Genomic DNA, 16,841 nt, shown 5'->3' on the forward strand with positions numbered 1-16,841 from the left:
CCCTTGTAGTTTTCAGGTAGGGAAAGAGGCTCGTTCCCTTTGTGTGAAAGTTACCGGTGTTAGGTTGGTGGCGGAAGCCTCATCTCTGGGTTTTCCTGGCCACGGGGTTGTGTGGAAAAAGTTTTAAGTCTGATACGGGCAGTCTGCTTCCAGCTCTCCGAGGGTCTGCAGCCGGAGTCTCTTCGAAAAAGTGTGAGTTGATTTAACCGCTTGGCGCTTTGTCTCATTGCGAGAGGGGAGCTTTTTGTAATTCAGTCTCACTGAACTAGCACCTTGTGCAGCTTTTGGCCTGGCGTTTTGTCTTGCAAAGATTGTTTTACTGAATCGCAGTAAGACTTTCAGTTTGATTCCTAATGCCGACTTTGGTTCATAAGAAGGACTTAGCACAACTGCGTTGCATATGTTGAAGCAATCTCACTTAGGAAGTGCGCCCGCGAAGGTTTTTGTGCCAGAGACTGCGTGTGTATACATTCTAATCTTTTCCGAATCTTGATAATTTTTGCCTCTTTGTGAATTTTCTTTGCTTCATTAGTATATGTCCATTGGAAACCATCCACGTGGGCTGATTAGAGTTTGTTGTCCCTCTGCCATTATCCTTTGTCTATTCAAATGCGTCCTCTGTAAAATGTCAGTTGTTCGCTGCTGCGTGGTTTGTTGTTGTTGTTGTCTTCAGTCCTGAGACTGGTTTGATGCAGCTCTCCATGCTACTCTATCCTGTGCAAGCTTTTTCATCTCCCAGTACTTACTGCAACCTACATCCTTCTGAATCTGCTTAGTGTATTCATCTCTTGGTCTCCCTCTACAATTTTTACCCTCCACGCTGCCCTCCAATGATAAATTTGTGATCCCTTGATGCCTCAGAACATGTCCTACCAACCGGTCCCTTCTTCTTGTCAAGTTGTGCCACAAACTCCTCTTCTCCCCAATTCTATTCAATACCTCCTCATTAGTTATGTGATCTACCCATCAAATCTTCAGCATTCTTCTGTAGCACCACATTTCGAAAGCTTCTGTTCTCTTCTTGTCCAAACTATTTATCGTCTATGTTTCACTTCCATACATGGCTACACTCCATACAAATACTTTCAGAAACGACTTCCTGACACTTAAATCTATACTCGATGTTAACAAATTTCTCTTCTTCAGAAACGATTTCCTTGCCATTGCCAGTCTACATTTTATATCCTCTCTACTTCGACCATCATCAGTTATTTTGCTCCCCAAATAGCAAAACTCCTTTACTACTTGAAGTGTCTCATTTCCTAATCTAATTCCCTCGGCATCACCCGACTTAATTCGACTACACTCCATTATCCTCGTTTTGCTTTTGTTGATGTTCATCTTATACCCTCCTTTCATGACACTGTCCATTCCGTTCAACTGCTCTTCCAAGTCCTTTGCTGCCTCTGACAGAATTGCAATGTCATCGGCGAACCTCAACGTTTTTATTTCTTCTCCATGGACTTTAATACCTACTCCGAATTTTTCTTTTGTTTCCTTTACTGCTTGCTCAATATACATATTGAGTAACATCAGGGACAGTCTACAACCCTGTCTCACTCCCTTCTCAACCGCTGCTTTCCTTTCATGCCCCTCGACTCTTATAACTGCCATCTGGTTCCTGTACAAATTGTAAATAGCCTTTCGCTCCCTGTATTTTACCACTGCCACGTGTAGAATTTGAAAGAGACTATTCCAGTCAACACTGTCAAAAGCTTTCTATAAGTCTACAAAAGCTAGAAATGTAGGTTTGCCTTTCCTTAATCTATTTTCTAAGATAAGTCGTAGGGTCAGTATTGCCTCACGTGTTCCAGCATTTCTGATGAATCCAGACTGATCTTTACCGAGGTCTGCTTCTACCAGTTTTTCCCTTCATCTGTAAAGAATTCGCGTTAGTATTTTGCAGCTGTGACTTATTAAACTGATAGTTCGGTAATTTTCACATCTGTCAACACCTGCTTTCTTTGGGATTGGAATTATTATATTCTTCTTGAAGTCTGAGGGTATTTCGCCTGTCTCATAAATCTTGCTCACCAGATGGTAGAGTTTTGTCAGGACTGGTTCTCCCAAGGCCGTCAGTAGTTCTAATGTTGTCTGCTCCCGGGTTTAAAGTCGCTAAAATTTGGTCACGGTACGTAGAAATTGTGCCTCCGTGAACCACGTGGCCACACGAGTTAACTGTAAGCTTAACTTTCATGTGACCCCCTGCCTCTCACTTAGAGTTTACTTATTGCTCTGTGTTTGGAATATTAAATATATCCTGTCCGGATTGTTCAATTGTATTTGTGATTTTTGATTCCATGTTAAGCGCGTAAGCGTGTATGTGTGGCCATCATTGAGGCTGTTTCTCCAAACTGAGGTTCAACTTTAAACGCAACCGTGATATTCATATTTACTCTTTTATTTAATCATTTCTCACCCCAGCGGAACAAACCTCCTAGCTTCGTTGCAGGTTGGTGTCGGGGCCGTCCTTGCTGTACTTTGAGTGAATGTGGGTCTGAATGCGAGTATTAAACCTTTCCCGTCCCCATCTAATTACGACCGCAATTATAAATTAAGAGATTGTGTTGTGAATCGTACAGTGTTTGACAAGCAATCGTACGTAATTACCGGGCAACAGCCGTTATATAGATGTCTTATAGCAATGTTTTAAGAAATAAATAATGTTGTTTCAAGTCTTATCCAGTGTACCGATGTTACGTCCCCTTTACCTACGCCATTTTCCTTGTAGTTTCCTTGTTAGCGTTTCCATGCCCACAGGTCCAATAATTAGTGTTCCCTTTTTATTTCAAACAAGTTATTTAGAATAGATCTTGTTTTCAGGAATGCTGCTGCAAGCTGCTCTTATTGACAGTGTTCGCATACTTTTTATTTTATTTTAATATCTGATTAATGTGAACAGTCCCTGGATCATATTAATAATTGCGTACCATTTTTTATGAGTGACATTACAATGAACGTCCTTTTATGAATTTTTTGTTATGATTAAATTAACTAATTTTCCAACTCTGTCGAACCTCTTGCTTGTCGTGTGGCTAGAGTTGGTGGCTACCCAATCTTTTACTTTGATTTTAATGCCAGATAGCATTTCCATTTGCGTGTGGCTCTTTTAGCCATCAGGATAAAGCTCAGGGGTCCACTCATTTGATAAACACCACTTAAGTGCACGTCACTGACAATGATATTTATATATCAGTTCTTAGAAGCATTTCTGTTCTTATGCTATCTTTGAGGTATAGTAGTACTACTAGCGAAAGCAAATTATTAAGAAAGATATTTTGTCTCAGCTGTATTATCATCTCCTCAGATGGTTTCAATAATTTTGCTTGTTGCTTTTCCCGTTCATCATGAGCTGAATTTTGACATACCCAACTTGTGGAGCCATTTTCGCTGTTTCTAATATTTCACCTTCAGCTGTTTTTTTTAAATTTAACATATGATGTGAAATTAACGTTAGACACTTCTACCACTTTCCTTAACGGCAATGCACCACTTATTACAATTTCTACATGTGCAATGAGTTGGCAGCACTGGGGCTCGTCTGTAATTGCGTCTGTGTTACTAGCGTAAAATAGAGAATTTTCATAGGGATGAGTAGTTATTTAAAGCATATTTCATATGTAAATTCGTTTCTTTGTAGCTCCTTCATCTGGGCAATAGGAGATTCGTGATCTGAGGTTTTATACACTGATGGGAAAAACATCGTAATACCAAAAAAAAAAAAAAGCCCGCATCTCGTGGTCGTGCGGTAGCGTTCTCGCTTCCCACGCCCGGGTTCCCGGGTTCGATTCCCGGCGGGGTCAGGGATTTTCTCTGCCTCGTGATGGCTGGGTGTTGTGTGCTGTCCTTAGGTTAGTTAGGTTTAAGTAGTTCTAAGTTCTAGGGGACTTATGACCACAGCAGTTGAGTCCCATAGTGCTCAGAGCCATTTGAACCATTTTGAATACCAAAAAAAAAAAAAAAGTAAGATAATGAAATTTCGGGAATGGGCTTGTCCAGGAGAGATCACATGTTAATGTAAGCTGGAGATAAGCCCTTGCAAATGTGAAATGATAGTCATTAATAACCGATGTAACTACCGCAATGTTGAATGCAAGCGTGCAAACGTGCGTGAATTGTGATGTACAGGTCCCGGATGCCAGTTTGTCGGACAGAGTTCCAAGCCTGTAGCACTTAGTCGGTCAGTACAGGGACGGTTAATGATGATTGTGGATGACGCTGGAGTTGTCGTCCGATGATGCCCCATAACTGCTCGACTGGAGACAGATCTGGTGATCGAGCAGGCCGAGGCAACGCGCCGCACTCTGTAGAGTATGTTGGACTACAACAGGGGTATGTGGGCTACGTTATCCTGTTGGAAAACAGTGCCTAGAACGCTGTTCATGAATGGCAGTACAGCAAGTCGAAGCACCACACTGACGTACTTCAGGGTCCACGGGATAACCACAACAGTGCTCCAGCTGCCATACAATATCAAACCCCAGACCATAACTTCAGATGTGCGTTCAGTGTGTCTAGCAAGCAGACAGGCTAGTTGGAGGCCCTCAACTGGCCTTCTTCTACCCAATTCACAGCCACCGCTGGCACCGAGGCAGCACCAGCTTTCATCAGAAAACACAACAGACCTCTACCCTGCTCTCCAATGAGCTATCGCTCGACTCTACTGAAGTCGCAATTGGTGGTGGTTTGGCGTCAGCGGAATACACGCTATAAGGAGGCTGGCCCGGGGCTGTCCTTGAAGTAATTGATTTGCAACAGTTCGTTGGGTCACTGTGGTATCAACTATGCTCAAATTGGCACTGCAGATGCAGTAGGATGTACCACAGCCATAAGCTAAGCAAACGGTCTTCCCTCTCGGTTGTGCCACGTAGACGTCCGGAGCCTGGTCTTCTTGCGACCGTACCTTTCCGTGACCACCGCTGCCAGCAGTCATGTACAGCGGCTACTTTTCGTAACAAGTCCTTCTGCTCTGTCTTGTAGCCGTATTACACGACTTTGTTCAAGCTCGGTGAGGTGTTGATAAAGGCATCTTTGTCGCCTTAAAGGCGTTTACGACTAGCGTCAACCCACCACGACCTATCTCAAAAGGTAACTAACGCTCACGACCGTTACAGCACGTATTTAAAGCAAACCTGATTTGCATCCTCATAGTGACGCTACTGGCATCACTGTTTTACGACAGGCGCGAAATTTTGATAGACATCACCTTTCAGACGTAGAAATAATCCTACCAACTTTCGTTTATGTCGCACAGCTCGTTCTTGCTGTTGCGTTTTTTAAGCTGTCAGCGTGTCTAAAGTATGACGTAAAATGCAGTTACATCTACATCTACATGGATACTCTGCAAATCACATTTAAGTGCCTGGCAGAGGGTTCATCGAACCACCTTCACACTTCACTATTATTCCAATCTCGTATAGCGCGCGGAAAGAATGAACACCTGTATCTTCCCGTTAGAGCTCTGATTTCACTTATTTTATCCAGGTGATCGTTTATCCCTATGTGTGTTGGTGATTGGAATTTCGTGAGAAAATTCTGCCGCAACGAAAAACGCCTTTCTTTTAATGATGTCGTTTCTGTGACACTGTCTCCCATATTTCGCGATAATACAAAACGTGCTGCCTGTATTTGAACTTTTTCGATGTACTCCGTCAGTCTTATCTGGTAAGGATCCCACACTGCGCAACAGTATTCTAAAAGAGGACGGACAAGCGTAGTGTAGGCAGTCTTCTTAGTAGGTCTGTTACATTTTCGAAGTGTTCTGCCAATAAAACACAGTCTTTGGTTAGCTTTCCCCACAACATTTTCTATGTGTTCCTTCCAATTTAAGTTGTTTGTTATTGTAATACCTAGGTATTTAGTTGAAGTTACGCATAGTAGGCCGTATTTTGCCACTATTAAACATAGTTTAATATCAAGTAATACTCGTGCTAAGTAAAGATTAAAAGTTAAATACTATTGTGTATAAGTTTATTAACACGGACTACAGTCAACTGAGTTCCGAGTTGCTGTAGTAACGCACTTTTTACATTACATCATGCACCTGAAAAGCTAATTTGTAGGCGTAATTTTTGTGGATAATAACTAACGAATATTCATGTAGCGTTAGTGTATTAAATGATTTAGTTCTATTTTTAAGTGTTTAGTCTGTGTTGCAACGCGTGGTAAGTGTGAATGTTGCCTTAGGGTAATCAGACGGGGAATGGTGTGTGGTATGTGGAGATCGCGGGTTGGAGTTCCGTTGGGGCGATTATATTGGGAATTTGAATGGGGGAATGCAAGGAGTCTCTCCCATGGAACTGGAGGTACCTTAAAAAAAAAAAGAAAAAAAAAAAAGACAAGACGATTGCTAAGCAGGAAGCAAAGACTTGTGCTCTTCAGGCTGAATTAGATTACTCGAAATTTCAACTAGTTAGGTTGAAGAGGGGATAAGACAGAAAAGTTAAACGTGAAAAAAAAATGAAATGCTTCTCTTTGACATCTCTTTCTACCACGTAGAAGAAATTCCATTTTTATAATGTGTAAAAAATAAGTACTAAACCTCATACTCTTTTAAAGAAACAAAATGACGGCTGCAAACGGTAAGTATGATACAATATTTACATATCAACGTGTAATTTGAATGTAAGATGACTCGTTCACGTCACTACAATTAATCATACAAATTATCCATGGAACGTGAAGCTATCTAACTAACTAATTGGCTTCCAGATCATATTTCGCAATAGCTGCGGGTTTTTGAATCCTCATACAAGCATTATCACACCAACCAGAAGCATACGGTGGAGAAAACTGTTACACCGTAACAATGTCTCTATCATACCAGTGACAACAAACCCGTTACCACGCCCTAACCAAAAAGGGTCTACTAATGCGCAATGAGCCGCGTTTTGATATTATAGTTGTTACAGAAGTGCTCCAAATATATGTTTTTAATACTTTTCATCCTCTAAGTAGAACGGGGTGTTTGACTAATGACCTGTAGAATCATGGTCAGCTGGTAGAGGGACAGAGGGAGTCCCAGTAAGGAAACAATTGGGAAGGGATTTCAAACGGTATTTGCGTTGCAAGAAAGGGAAACCACTGGAAACCCTGGTCACAAGAAAAGAATAAGAAATATTTTTAGTTCAGTTCTGGGACAATTTTCCCATACAAAAAATTAAAATTCCAGTGTTGTGAAAATGTATTTGGTTTAGAGCATACGTAATGAAGCCGATAACTATATCGACAACTGCGATGTACCAGTGTTGCAACAATCGACCATGATGAAATTGGGCATTAGTAATTTAATTTTTCTCTGTCATAACACGTGTGAGCGCTTGCCACTCATCACCGATTTTGACACATTTGCAGAATCGCGGAGTGGTCGCGCGGTTTCATTCACCGTGTCACTGATTGCGCCGGAGGTTCGAGTCCTCCTTCGGGCAAGGGTGTGTGTGTTTGTCCTTAGGATAATTTAGGTTGTGTGTAAGCTTAGGGACTGATGACCTTAGCAGTTAAGTCCCATAAGATTTCACACACATTTTTTTTTGAAGTATACCCTTCTGCAAAGGCGGCACTTGTATATTGAAACTACACATTCTGGACGATGCGAGAACCAGGAAGAGAATGCAGTAAAAATTCTCTGTACTCCTGAGCTGAGTACATAGACCAAATTCCTTTTCTTGTTGCAATGTGATGTAGCGTGAATCTGCCTTACAGCTTAAAACTGAGGGGGGCCCTGCTAAAATTTCTCAGTCATAGCGTACAAATGCGCATATTACTAATTATATGGTTTTTGTTGTGGCGTAACAAGACAGCTACGCCACACTGAAGTAGCCGAAAGGCACGCGTAATCTCACGTAGGCTAGATTGAGGTCTGAAACAGGATACGTAATGAATGGTAGCAAGAAAAGTACGTAGCTGCTTTAATACTTAACTTTTAATCCTTCATGTGAATACAGCATTCCTTGATGATACAAGTGAGACTCTATCTTAAAATGGTTAATGGCACCTTGCTAGGTCGTAGCCATTGACTTAGCTGAAGGCTATTCTAACTGTCTCTCGGCAAATGAGAGAAAGGCTTCGTCAGTATAGTCGCTAGCAATGTCGTCCGTACAACTGGGCGAGTGCTATCCCGTATCTCGAGACCTGCCTTGTGGTGGCGCTCGGTCTGCGATCACACAGTGGCGACACGCGGGTCCGACATGTACTAAATGGACGTCGGCCGATTTAAAGCTACCACCTAGCAAGTGTGGTGTCTGACGGTGACACGACAGTTTTCACCAAGTGCGAGCAGTCTTTTCTTCATTGGAGGACAAAGCATGAACAGTACCTAAGAGGGCGTACTGAAAATTAATGCTTCCGAAAAATTTTTATGCGAAAAATCTCACAATTTCTTAAATAAAACAAATGTTGTTACCAGTGTATATATTTATTCTTCGTGTCTACATATTTATTTCTCAACGTAGTCACCCTGGCGACGAATACATTTCTCCCAAAGAGAGACCAATTTGTTATTACCGGCACTGAAGAATGTTTGACTTTGGTGACAGAGACAGAGCCACAATCTCATCTCTTGCACCAGTTAATCACCATCCCTCTAAAGCGTTCTTCAAATTTTGGAAACAGATGAAAATCGGATGGGGCCAAGGCAGGACACTATGTGGGGATGATCGATGACAACGAACTCATGGCGTCGGATTGTTGCAGATGTCACAGCATTCGTGAGTGGTCTGACATTATCACGCTGAAAGTGAGAGTGCTCCATGTGTAGACGAACTCGTAGAACTCGAAATTCGATTACAGCACGCTGTTCCTCGCGCACCAACACACTTGCGTTACACACCACCGTGTTACACGCTACAATTGGAGACCTCTAGTGGCAGAGGGCTCCAGATATGTAGACATGAAGACTAAAGACGTACTTAGTTAATTACATATGTTTTACTTAAAACGCTGTAAGAGTTTTCACATAAAAATTCGAAAGCTTTACGTTTCAGCACTCTTTCTTGGTAGGAGCGGCAATACTCGCAATTAAAATCGCTCAAAAGAGGAAAGGCCTCTGGACCTGATGGGATACCAGTTCAATTTTACACAGAGTACGCGAAGCAACTTGCCCCCCTTCTTGCAGCGGTGTACCGTAGGTCTCTAGAAGAGCGTAGCGTTCAAAGGATTGGAAAAGGGCACAGGTCATCCCCGTTTTCAAGAAGGGACGTCGAGCAGATGTGCAGAACTATAGACCTATATCTCTAACGTCGATCAGTTGTAGAATTTTGGAACACGTATTGTGTTCGAGTGTAATGACTTTTCTGGAGACTAGAAATCTACTCTGTAGAAATCAGCATGGGTTTTGAAAAAGACGGTCATGTGAAACCCAGCTCGCGCTATTCGTCCACGAGACTCAGAGGGTCATAGACACGGGTTCACAGGTAGATGCCGTGTTTCTTGACTTCCGCAAGGCGTCGATACAGTTCCCCACAGTCGTTTAATGAACAAAGTAAGAGCATATGGACTATCAGACCAATTGTGTGATTGGATTGAGAAGTTCCTAGATAACAGGACGCAGCATATCATTCTCAATGGAGAGAAGTCTTCCGAAGAAAGAGTGATTTCAGGTGTGCCGCAGGGGAGCGTCATAGGACCGTTGCTATTCACAGTATACATAAATGACCTTGTGGATGACATCGGAAGTTCACTGAGGCTTTTTGCAAATGATGCTGTGGTGTATCGAGAGGTTGTAACAATGGAAAATTGTACTGAAATGCAGGAGGATCTGCAGCGAATTGACGCATGGTGCAGGAAATGGCAATTGAATCTCAATGTAGACGAGTGTAATGTGCTGCGAATACACAGAAAGAAAGATCCTTTATCATTTAGCTACAAAATAGCAGGTCAGCAACTGGAAGCAGTTAATACCATAAATTATCTGGGAGTAAGCAATTGGAGTGATTTAAAATGGAATGATCATATAATGCTGATCGTCGGTAAAGCAGATGCCAGACTGAGATTCATTGGAAGAATCCTAAGGAAATGCAATCCGAAAACAAAGGAAGTAGGTTACAGTACGCTTGTTCGCCCACTGCTTGAATACTGCTCAGCAGTGTGGGATCCGTACCAGATAGGGTTGATAGAAGATATAGAGAAGATCCAACGGAGAGCAGCGCGCTTCGTTACAGGATCATTTAGTAATCGCGAAAGCGTTACGGAGATGATAGGTAAACTCCAGTGGAAGACTCTGCAGGAGAGACGCTCAGTAGCTCGGTACGGGCTTTTGTCAAAGTTTCTAGAACATACCTTCACCGAAGAGTCAAGCAGTATATTGCTCCCTCCTACGTATATCTCGCGAAGAGACCATGAGGATAAAATCAGAGAGATTAGAGCCCACACAGAGGCATACCGACAATCCTTCTTTCCACGAACAATACGAGACTGGAATAGAAGGGAGAACCGATAGAGGTACTCAAGCTACCCTCCGCCACACACCGTCAGGTGGCTTGCGGAGTATGGATGTAGATGTAGATGTACTCTGGACTGAACAGTCTGAGTTTTGTTGAGGTGATAAGTATGTTCTCACATTGCAAGGGAAATAAAAGGCACTTGAGAGCCTAGGCACTCCTACGGTCGGTCACACAAGAGGATTTGTGTCAGGAATTCAGTTCAGAATTCGGCACTTGTCCATGTGAGGATTTAAAATGTATACCACTAAAGTCCTGGGCTCTGTGAAAGCTTTTCCGCCTAATCTCGAAATTAAATTCACATTAAACCTGAATTCTCTCCACTACGTGTCAACCTTCAAGCTACTTTCAGATGTTTGTATTGCCATCTTTTATTTATGAAGTAAATGTAACTGAACTGATACAGAATCCTGACGTGATATACGCCAGTCTTGTTACACACTACTACATCAATGTACATTTATTAACTCTAACGGTAAGACATTAGCTTCAATAGAACAATTTAAAAACTTTTACATAACAATTCTGAACATGGCTGTAGCACAGCCGGATCTGGTAAAGACGACGATAGTGACTCTCCCGTGATTCCATATTCCCCAGAATGTGCCTCGTTAAGAGACCTCAGCATAAAACAAACTGTAACCAGCTACCCGATCTAACATTCAACTCCATCCTCCCCTATATTAAATCCAAGGGAAAATGAGGATGAGACAGTCTTTCGCAGTGTGCAGCGTCTGTGAATGTCTAGAACACTGATCGGCAGTAAGTCTAATCTCGTGTGTACCTAGGCTTTGTCTGTTTTTGCCGGATTTGGCGCTGCATATAGGGAGGAGCAGTGTAGGCGGATCGTCCAGTATTGTTTGAATATTGTCGCATTTCTGTTTCTTTAGTGACCGTTAACTTAATGTCTCCTTTACCAAGGTCATTCTTTTTAAAACACTATCAATTTCCAGGATAAAAAATGGATCTTCTCAACAATCGGAGTGGCTCTGAGTAAGAATGTACTTCTTTGTCACGGTGTGGTCATATCGTAACTCGTACTGGGGCAGTTGCTGCTGTAATAGTACATGAATTCGGGGATTCGATGCGGAGAAGCTGCAAGGAAATGCATTTTCTGATTTACATTCCAGTCAGATTAGTAGAGTCCCACCATTGCAAATGCTTATGGTAATACGACCGTTACGGATCATTTGTGTTTATTTATGATGTTTGTATTCTGTTTTGACGTATTTTGCAAATACCTGTTTTCGCTACAAGTTTTTTGTGTTTCATGTACTACTTTAGGGAGAAAGATACAGGTAATGTTGTATATGCAGATCGAAACTGGTCATGAAGTAAAAGTAAGAAAACTACAATCAAAGTTTTAAGTTCTACTAATTTTAAGTGTTTGGTCTCTGTGTACTTCACTGTGATTACTTTGCATTTCATCATGATGGACTATCTGGTAGCATAGGGTGTACCTTGACATCTCCCTAACCTCAAGATGACGTGTGCCACCCAGTTGTGTCACGACAGTCAATTGTTCATATCGATGATAGCGCAGGAAGTCGTAGAAACATCAACTGATTATCCAATTTTGAAGCCATAAGAGGAAGTCATTATGCAAATTGTCATTCCCTCATATTTCGACATGTTTACACAATTTAATTTGACGAAAAATCTTCTGAGAATCTATGTTTGGAGTACAGCTACGTATGAAAGTGAATCATGAACTGTGGGAAAAAAGGAACAGGAGAGAATCGATGCAAATTAGTATTAAACGTACACCATAATTTGAGGAAGGAATTTTTGGTATTGTAAGTACGAAGCACAGTACGTCGAACTGATTCCAAACGTTTGAGATATGTTGTTACAGAAGGATTCCGCAAATGAACTGGACTGAAAAGAAATCATTAATTTTCCCATAGAATCGACGAGGAAAAGAATATGTGGATAATGCTGAGTTGAAGAGGGACACTACGTAAAGATATTTGTTAAGACATCAGGAAATAACTTGCACGGCACTGTAAGGCTCCGTAGAGAGCATAAATGATAGGGGATTACAGTACATATAAAGATAATTTAGTACGGTGGACATTTGAGCTATTCTGAGATTGATGCAGGAGAGGACGTCGTGGCAGGTCACATCAAAACAATCAAAAGGATGAATATAAAAAATAAATAATAATAAAATCTGTAGAAATGCAACGGTTAACAGAGTAATTTGCTTCCAACACCAACGGGTTTACTCCGTTACTAAGAAGAAGGATGCACACTCCATCATTTTTGCAAAGCACAAACTTCTCAGCCTTGTTTTTAGTTGCTGATCCAGCAACATGTGATGCTGTGTAATGATTTTCCTAGCGTGTCTCTGTTGACTTATTATTTAGGTGGTAGTTCTGGAATGTCTTAACTACGCAGTTTATACCTTAGTAAATAGCTTGTCCATAAATGGCTTATCTGTGCTCACCTCCCTTTCACGCAAAACGGCAGGCCGCAAAGTTCAAAGGGTGGCGCCATGTGGACACACAGTGTTTGCCGTATCGGCCACCGCCGCCCCGTTAGCGTGGAAAATTCCACCGCCGCTGCCCTGCGCAGTGTTAGCAAGCGACCTGACCGGAATAAACCGTGCTGATTCATCATGCTATCGCTGTGAGAATTTCCACGGACAGTGTGCAAACACTGTCCACGAGTCACCTTGCCCAAACCGCTAGTTTAGTAGGTGACGCAGGGTGTTTCACGCAGAACCAGTGGCGGATTTAAAAATTTTGTGCCCCAGGCACACCATATTATATGTGCCCCTCCACCCCCCAAAAAATGTTTTAAATAATAACTGCTATCCGATCACTTCACAGTTGCAGTTTTGGGTGGGAGCGCTGTGAGCTGTGTGCGTAAACTTCTATTTGTTATTCGGAAGGACGCCTCAGCTGTCTAGTCGCGCTCAATCAAAATACTATATGGTTCTTGAACTGTGCTTGGTGTACGACAGCGGATAAAACAAACTTAAAACTGCATTGTGTTAACACATTCTTCTGTCGAAATACAACAGAGACAAACACAAGGAAAACAACTTTTCTTTTATGACCTAAAAATTCAACAGAGCGTGTAGGAGACAACTGATTTTTTTTATACGCGCACTTTTAATATGTTCTTTTACACGAAACCGTCGAAAACGAAAATATAAAAGTTGTGTTACGATCTAAAAACTGAAGCGGACGTGTCATGCATTATACAATAATGCGTACTTTTACAGCCATGCGTTCAAAATTCAAATTAAAATGTCGTTTTACGATCTAATAACTTGAATGTGTAGCAGATAAAAAGAAACACGTTCGGTATTAATACGTGAATCTACAGGAAAGCGTAAGAAATGAAAATAAAATTGAGATTTCAGTGCAAGAACTAATAACTAAATACAGACGAACAAACACAGAAATAGAGTTGCTATTACGTAATTTTACAGACTAATGTGGAAAAATCAAATTTGTTTTATAATCTAATAATTAACGTGTAAAGCATTAGGGTCTGTGTAGCTAGATGATGCATAATAAGTATACACAATATTCATGTAAGGGGTGAACAGTTTTGTACTGCAGCTACTGCTTTCACCATAGCTCTTTCTAACGGTATTAGCAAAGCTTTACATATTTATCGACAGAACTGAACTACGTTATTTATTAACACTTTTTCATGTGAGCGTACTCTTCGATAACGTATATTTCCGCTGTTGTTGTTGTTGTGGTCTTCAGTCCTGAGACTGGTTTGATGCAGCTCTCCATGCTACTCTATCCTGTGCAAGCTTCTTCATCTCCCAGTACCTACTGCAACCTACATCCTTCTGAATCTGCTTAGTGTATTCATCTCTTGGTCTCCCTCTACAATTTTTACCCTCCACGCTGCCCTCCAATGCTAAATTTGTGATCCCTTGATGCCTCAAAACATGTCCTACCAAGCGGTCCCTTCTTCTAGTCAAGTTGTGCCACAAACTTCTCTTCTCCCCAATTCTATTCAATACCTCCTCATTAGTTACGTGATCTACCCACCTTATCTTCAGCATTCTTCTGTAGTACCACATTTCGAAAGCTTCTATTCTCTTCTTGTCCACACTAGTTATTGTCCATGTTTCACTTCCATACATGGCTACACTCCATACAAATACTTTCAGAAACGACTTCCTGACACTTAAATCTATACTCGATGTTAACAAATTTCTCTTCTTCAGAAACGATTTCCTTGCCATTGCCAGTCTACATTTTATATACTCTCTACTTCGACCATCATCAGTTATTTTACTCCCTAAATAGCAAAACTCCATTACTACTTTAAGTGTCTCATTTCCTAATCTAATTCCCTCAGCATCACCCGATTTAATTTGACTACATTCCTTTATCCTTGTTTTGCTTTTGTTGATGTTCATCTTATATCCTCCTTTCAAGACACTGTCCATTCCGTTCAACTGCTCTTCCAAGTCTTTTGATGTCTCTGACAGAATATTTCCGCTATAATTATACATTTCAGCAGACGTTAAGAATACGCATCAATTGTAATATATAATATACTATAGTATCAGTATGACTTGACTGTACAGCGCCGAGTTGCCTGGGTCATTCGGGTATTGTTTAGTATTGTTGGGCGCCTTCGGTCACGTCTGCACTAAACGAGGTTTAGTTTTGCGTTCTGCCATCGGCAAATGCAAAATACACAGATAATACGTAGTTTGTAAATAGAATGAATGTGCTCTAAGTTACAATAAAAATCACATTTTAATCTTAAATTTTTAAAACTACTATGAATAAATAAACTTACCAGTCAGCAAAGTTTGCGTCTGGCTTTGACGGCACAAAACTCGTTGATGATATCTTCATAGTTCAGACGGTTATCAGTTAGGACGTCGGCTTCGATGTGGAGAATGGACAAGGCGTTCAACCTCTTCTCAGCTAACGTAGAACGTAGGTACGATTTCAGTCTATAACGAGCCGAAAACAAGCGTTCTGCTGAACAATTTGTAAGTGCCATACATAGAAATATTCCAAGAGCAATGTCAACATTCAGAAACACGGACTGTAACCTCGCTTTTTATAAAAATGTTCTCATTTCGATTGGTATATCACTAATCTCAGAAGATTTCAAAAGTTCCACGAAATGTACACATTCACTAGGGAAGAAAGCTCTAAATTTGTGTCATATGACGCTTGGAGTTTTGCTGCACGTTCAGCAATACCGTCAGGTGAACAGTTCTTAAGGTTATTGAAAACTGTGGGGGAGTCCAACAGTGTTCTATAGCTTTCCTTCCTCCTCACGAATTCGGCGTACAAGTTGTCGACTACTGGGAGAAATATTTCAACTCTACATTTTTCCTTTCCAGTCAGAAAAACTTCTTCCGAGTCCGCTTCTTCGTCATCATGAATTTTGCATTTCCGTGATCCTTTACTGGTGCATCCATAGTCTATATCAGTCACAATCTCCATGGATTTATTTTCACAATGGTCGAACATACCACGAATATATGCGATAAATCCTACAAGCGATTCATACAATTCATGCACAGTTTTAGCATCAGTACTTACACTTTGCAATTTCAGATTTACACTATTAATTCTCTGGAGTATGTCTTTCCAAAATGTTATCATGAATACCACTTCTAGACTGCTGAGTTGATTCAATAAAGCTGAAACGTCATTTCGCACAAGTGGTTTTTCAAACGTATTATTGGCAATATGTGTGAGGGCGTTGATAACACCCTCCCAGTTTTCATATAGACTTACACACTCTTCCTCTCTTGCTGACCAACGTGTTTTTGATAAACTTTTTATCGTTTTGCTTCCTGGTTTCATGAAAGGAAAAAGTTAATCCCAGCGCTGAGTAGAACCAGAGAAAAAATTGTAAAGGTTTTGCGCTACATTGAAAAATTAACATGATTCCCGACAACAGCTTTCGGCACTAGTGCCGGCTAAATTCAAAGAATGTGCTGCACAAGGCACATAATGCGCTTTCGGCTTCATTCTTTAATGCGTGCCTGCAAACCATTGTAGATTCCTTATATGTTGCTTGCATTGTCATATGACTGACCTCTACAGTCAGTAATATCTATGGAATCTGTAGACAGGACTTTTAGAACTGCGTCAGCTACGTTTTCGGACTTGTGTCCCGGGTTTGGTAAAACCAGAAGGAAACATTCAACAGGTTCACCATTCTCCTTCACATATCTTAGTGTGAAAGATAATTAATCAATATGTGAAATGTACGCCGTAGAATCTACTATTACAGAGAAATATTTGACCTCTTTTATTTCGCTTACGATGATTCTTTTTATTTGCTCAGAAAGAAGCTCTATTATTTTATCACAGATTGTTGAAGAAACGTAACTCGTATGTCCCTGCCCTGGATTTACCTGTCGTTCAATGTGTTCTTCGAGAAAAGGATCAA

Source organism: Schistocerca serialis, chromosome 2 (genome assembly GCF_023864345.2).
Source record: "Schistocerca serialis cubense isolate TAMUIC-IGC-003099 chromosome 2, iqSchSeri2.2, whole genome shotgun sequence".
Taxonomy (NCBI): domain Eukaryota; kingdom Metazoa; phylum Arthropoda; class Insecta; order Orthoptera; family Acrididae; genus Schistocerca; species Schistocerca serialis.